The sequence below is a fragment of the Orycteropus afer genome, unplaced genomic scaffold (assembly GCF_000298275.1).
Source record: "Orycteropus afer afer isolate SDZICR_OR568_19922 unplaced genomic scaffold, OryAfe1.0 scaffold00175, whole genome shotgun sequence".
Lineage (NCBI taxonomy): Eukaryota > Metazoa > Chordata > Mammalia > Tubulidentata > Orycteropodidae > Orycteropus > Orycteropus afer.
In genome coordinates this window covers 4,751,362-4,757,978 of record NW_006921762.1, presented here as the reverse complement: position 1 = coordinate 4,757,978, position 6,617 = coordinate 4,751,362, and positions in this window count along the sequence as shown.

The window sequence follows — 6,617 nt, the reverse complement described above, 5'->3', positions numbered from 1 at the left end:
AGGGTCCAAACGTGCCATAAGCTAGAGACTATCCCTAAGGCCTCTCCTTATATATAGGAAGCAGACCACATCCCAAAGGCAGCTACTCAGCTTGTGGTAGATTCCCACCATGGAGTTGATTGCCAGTCTCATCATGGGGAATAACTACCACTAGCTGCCCGGCCACTCAACCAGGCCCAGCCAAGTTGACATACAAATTTAACTACCATATTCATCATGTTGCCTAAAGCCTATTGTTTAAACACCATGACTCATATTGGTCTTGTCCATACAGAAGGCTTAGCAACACCATGACTCATATTGGTCTTGTCCATATAGAAGGCTTAGCAACACTATGCCTGTTGTTTGTAATTGTCAGGATCTTGCTAGACATCCTGTAACTACTGGGTTATTACTCCATGTGTCTGTTTCCTGATGTATGCCAAACCATGTTGCAATGTAAACTCTGCCACAAAACCACTTCCTTGTTAAAGAAGCAAATATAGTGGAGAGATTCTTACCAAGAGGAATGATGGTGATCAGCCATTTAAAATAGACTAAGCAGCTGGCATGCCTCCCAAGCAACACTTGGGTTTGCTGTCAGCTTGTTATTGTAGGATTTCACTGCTGCTTTCACATACCACAGTGTATTATACTGTCTCTATAATAGCATTTATGCCACTGTATTAAGTTGCCAGCTCCTGAGAGGCTGGGACTAACTTTTATGTCTATATCCATAGTGCCTGACAAAATATGGGTGCTCAATAGATGTGAACAGGAAGAGTGAGTGAATGAGTAAATTGATATTTTGATCCTTTTGAACAAATTATTACACATAGTTTGAGTTATCTTTCCATGTAGAAATGGGCTTACCCATCACCATTCACACATTCACCTATATTTCTTTATGGCCAAAAACATATATTGATGAGACCACAGACTAGGGTTATAAGACAAGTATGTTCTCTGGCTTTGGACCAAAACACATTTAACTGACCCCGGCTGTAATAAGTACATTCAGATGGCCAGAATAGGTAAGGGGAGAGTCCCTAGCAGAAAGAGCAGCCAGGACTGACAGCTGGAATAGATAGGGGGAAGGCCAGGAAGTGAGCAGAGTAGTTTGGAACAGCTAAGAGAGACGAACTTCTCTGACACTTTGTCATACTATGGGATTTGTGTGTTGCTGTGAGGCTGGTGGCTGTGCCACTGCTGTTTCAAATGCTGGCAGGGTTGCCTACAGTGGATAGGTTACAGTGGAGCTTCCAGACTAAAACAGACTCAGAAGAAGGAAGGGGCCATCCACTTCTCAAAGAACTGGTCAGTGAAAACTTTATGAATAGCAGTAAACACTGTGTGATATATTACTGGAAAAATTTATGAATAGCCCTGATATTTTGTCCAATACAGTGCCACAAGATGAGCCCCTCAGTTCAGAAGGCACTTAAAATATGACTGGGGAAGAGCTGCCTCATCAGAGTAAAGCCAACTTTAATGATATGGATAAAGTAGAGCTTTTGGGACCTCCATTTGCTGAAATGGCACGCCTCAAAATGAGAAGAAACAGCCGCAAACATTCATTACTAATCAGAAAATGGAATGTACAAAGTATGAATCTAGGAAAATTGGAAGTTGTCAAAAATGAAATGGAACTCATAAAGATTGATATCCTAGGTATTAGTGAGCTGAAATGGACAAGTTTTGGCCATTTTGAAATACACAACCAGGTGATCTACTATGCTGGAAATGACAAATTGAAGAGGAACTCTCTGGCATTTATCAATACAAAAATGTTTCAAGATCTGCCCAAAAGTACAATGCTGTCAGTGATAGGATAATATCCATACACCTACAAAGAAGACCAGTTAATACTACTATTATTCAAATTTACACACCAACCACCAAAGCTAGAGATGAAGATATTGAAAATTTTTACCAACTTCTGCACTCTGAAATTAACCAAACATACAATCAAGATGTGCAGTTTATCACTGGTGATTAAAATGCAAAGTTGGAAACAAAGAAGAATCACTGGTAGTTGAAAAATTTGGTCTTGGTGATAAAAAATAATGCTGGAGATTGCATGATAGAATTTTACAAGACCAACAACTTATTCATTGCAAATACTTTTTTTCGACAACACAAACGGCAGATATACATGTGGACACCACCAGATGGAGTACACAGGAATCAGCCTGACTACATCTGCAGCAAGAGGCAATGGAAAAGCTCAATATCTCCAGCCAAAACAAGGCTAGGAGCTGATTGTGGAACATACCATCAACTGCTCATATGCAAGTTCAACTTGAAATTGAACACAGTTAAAAACAAGTCCACAGGAGCCAAAATATGACCTTGAATATATCTCTCCTGAATTTAGAGACCATCTAAAGAATAGATTTGATGCATTCAACACCAATGACCAAAAAGCAGAGGAATTATGGGATGACATCAAGAACATCATCCATGAAGAAAGCAAAAGGTCATTTAAAAGACAAAAAAGGAAAAAAAAGAGACCAAAATGGATGTCAGAAGAGACTCTGAAACTTCCTAAAGCAAATGGAAGAAATGACAAGATAAAAGAGCTGAACAGAAGATTTCAAAGAGCAGATCAAGAAGACAAAATCAATTATTATAATGAAATGTGCAAAGACATGGAGTTGGAAAGCCAAAAGGAAAGAACACACTCAGCATTTCTCAAGCTGAAAGAACTGAAGAAAAAAATTAAGCCTTGAGTTGCAATAGTGAAAGATTCTAAGGGTGATTTGTTGAATGATGCAGGAAGCATCAAAAGAAGATGGAAGGAATTCACAGAGTCACTGTACCAAAAAGAATTGGTCGATGTTCATCCATTTCAGGAGGTGACATAGGGTCAAGAAGCAATGGTGTTGAAGGAAGAAGTCAAAGCTGCACTGAAGGAAGTGATGAAAAACAAGGTTCCAGGAATTGACAGATAGTTCAACAAATGGATACCACACTGGAGGCACTCACTCAGCTATGCCAAGAGATTTGGAAGAGAGATACCTGGTCAACTGACTGGAAGACATCTATATTTGTTGTTGTTATGTGCCATCGAGTCAGACCCGACTCATAGCGACCCCTCCTTGGGTTTCCGAGGCAGTATCACTACAGAAGTAGATTGCCCCATCTTCCTTCCGAGGAGTGGCTGGTGGGTTTGAACCGCCAGCCTTCTGGTTAGCAGTCAAGTGCCTTAGCCACTATGCTACCAGAGCTCCCTTAATATATTTGTACTCATTCCAAAAAAAGCTGATCCCACAGAATGTGAAAATTATCAAACAATATCATTAATATTGCACACAAGTAAAATCTTACTGAAGATAATTCAAATTATCTTCAAAATAATTTTGAAAATTATTCAAATAATTATTCAGATAATTCAAAAATGGTTGCAGCAGTATATTGACAGAGAACTTCCAGAAATGCAAGCTGGATTCAGAAGAGGACATGGAAGAAGGAATATCATTGCTGATGTCAGATGGATCTTAGCTGAAAGCAAAGAATACCAGAAAGATGTTTACTTGTGTTATTGACTATTCAAAAGCATTTGATTGTGTGGATAATAACAAATTATTGATAACATTGAGAAGAATGGGAATGACAAAACACTTAAATGTACTCATGAGGAACATGTACATAGATCAGGAGTCTGTCATTCGAACAGAACAAGAGAACACTGCGTGGTTTAAAATCAAGAAGGGAGTGTGTCATGGTTGTATCTTTTCACCATACTTATTTAATCTGTATATTGAGTAAATAATCCAAGAAGCTGGACTTTATGAAGAAGAACATGGCATCAGGTTTTGAGGAAGACTCATTAACAACTTGCAATACGCTGATGACACAACTTTGCTTGCTGAAAGTGAGGATGACTTGAAGTACTTACTGATGAAGATTGAAGACTACAGTGTGAACTACGGATTGCACCTCAATATAAAGAAAACAAAAATCCTCACAACTGGACCAATAAGGAGCATAACAACAAATGGAGAAAAGATTGAAGTTGTCAAAGACTTCATATTACTTGATTCTACAATCAACACCAATGGAAGCAGCAGTCAACATATCAGATGATGTGTAGCATTGGGCAAATCTGCAAAAGACCTCTTTTTAGTGTGAAGAGCAAAGATATCTTCTTGAAGACAAAGATGTGCCTGACACAAGCCATGGTATTTTTAATCACCTCATATGTATGTGAGAGCTGGACAAATAAGGAAGACTGGAGAAGAGTCAATGTTTTTGAGTTGTGGTGTTGGGGAAGAATGCTGAAAGTACCATGAATTACTAAAAGAACTAACAAATCTGTCCTGGAAAAAGTGCAGCCAGAATGCTCCTTGGAGGCAAGAATTGCCTGACCTCGTCTCACCTACTTAGATCATGTTGTCAGAAGGGACCATTCCCTGGAGAAGGATATCATGCTTGGTAAAGTGGAGGGTCAACGAAAAAGGATGGCTCCCTTAACATCCCTCAACAGGATGGATTGACACAGTGACTACAATGATGGGCTCAGGTAGAGCAAGGATTGTGAGGTTTGCACAGGACTGGGCAGTGTTTCGTTCTGTACATAGGGTCACTATGAGTTGGAGACTACTTGACGGTACCTAAAAGCAACAACAGCTGTATTAAGACCCAACATGTAGGACTCCTGAGGACGACATTGTTGCTTATTTCTTTTAATTTTTAAAATTTTAATTATATACTGATCAAATATATAATGACGAGTTTGTGCAATTAGACTTACATAAGACACATGACAATCTGACAGTACCAAAGAAGAAATCTCTAATACCTCTAAGATGTAAGATGGTACACAAAAAGAAGTTTAGAAAGTAAAGGTCATTCAATGAAATTCATATTATAATGAAACAGATACTCTGGCCTTCAATTTCTTAGCCACAAAACCATCACTTGAAACATTATAATTGATACATGATCAGAAGACATATGTTGAAAGAAATGGGTAAAATCAAAAAGGAAGGCAACATTTGCTGGAGTTGTTTTGGTAATCAGTTTTCTGATCAGCTATAAAAATGATTTCATACAGCTTAAATGTTACAGTTCTTTGCTAAATACCCTTTGGGAAAGTACCATCCAAGGTTCAATTTTTTGAAACCATAGTAATTGTTGTATGCAACTTGCCTGTTAAGGTGGACTCTCTTTATTGACACACACAATGTTGCCTCCATGCCATCATTCTATAGTACCAGATCCAATTTTTTAATCTCAGTTGTCATCTCAGTTGATATTGCAGGTTTTAATACTACAAACCAAACATCTCTCGAGAATGTGCCTCATCTTGATTTCTAGAGCACTGTTCTCTCCTTGCTTTTTTTTTTGGTTGTTGTTGTTGCCTTATCCTTAGGCATCTTTATAGATACTTCCTCTTCTCCCTTATTAAAGTCCTTGGAGGTTGTCTTTACTGTTTAGATTACAAAATATTTCTGGATGATCTACCATCTTGTGGCGTCAACAATTTCTATCCACTCCAAAATCTTTTATACTTCTCTTCTGATTTCTTGACCTTGTGGCTCTAAATTGCCCACTGACCTCCCTGATCTTTTTGTTCCAAGGCTTCTCTAACTTACCCTGTTCAAACTTTCTATTATTTTCTTCACCAATGTCTCTGTATTCCAAAACTTTGTCATTAGCCATACTATCCACCCAATGATCCAAACTAAAACGTTGGAATCAAATTTAATTCTGCTCTCTCCCTCAACCTTCAGGTCCCATCAATTTCCCAATCATGCACATTTAACCTGTAAGTTCTACCCTTTCCCACTGTCCCCAATGACGTTGCCTTTGTTCAAGCCTTCATTTTATCTTTGCTGACTTATTGAAGCAGCCTCTTCATTAGCCCATTTGTCATCACTTTTTTTTTTTTAAATTGTGATTTGGGTGAAAATTTACAGAGTAAATTCACTCTCCATACAGCAGTTCACATACACTTTGTTTCATGACATTGACCACAATTTACCACAATGCAACATCTCCCCTCCTACTTCCTCTTGATAGTTACCTCTTTTATTTATTTATTTATTTAATATATTTTTTTAATTGTGATTTGGGTGAAGATTTACAGAGAAAATTCACTTTCCATACAGTTGTTCACACATACTTTGTCTCATGACATTGACCACAGTTTACCACAATGAAACGTCTCCCCTCCTACTTCCTCCCGATAGTTACCTCTTTCCTGTGTCCATCCCTCCATGCACTCCTGCCCCCTGAGTGTTTTCCTGTGCATAAGCTGCCCTTCTTTCTGCCATGATTGTTCTATCCAAGGAGTGTATCTACCTCAGGTAAATGTTCAACTCATATGCCTGTCTATTGTTTGGCTGGAAGCTACAGGCATGGGTTTAATTCCAGACCTGAAGGGCAGCTAGGGGCCATAGTCTCAGTGATTCCACCAGCCTCTATTGGACCAGCAAACCTGGTCCCCCCCCCTTTTTTTTCTCCAAATGATTTTGAGTTTTGTTCCACATTGTTCTCCCTCTCTGTCGAGGATCTCCTACATAGATCCCCTTCCAAGTGGTTGACAGTAGTAGCTGGGCACCATCTAGTTCTTCTGGTCTCATAGTCATATAGGCTGCAGATTGGATGGTGTACCAGTCACTAGCACTAAT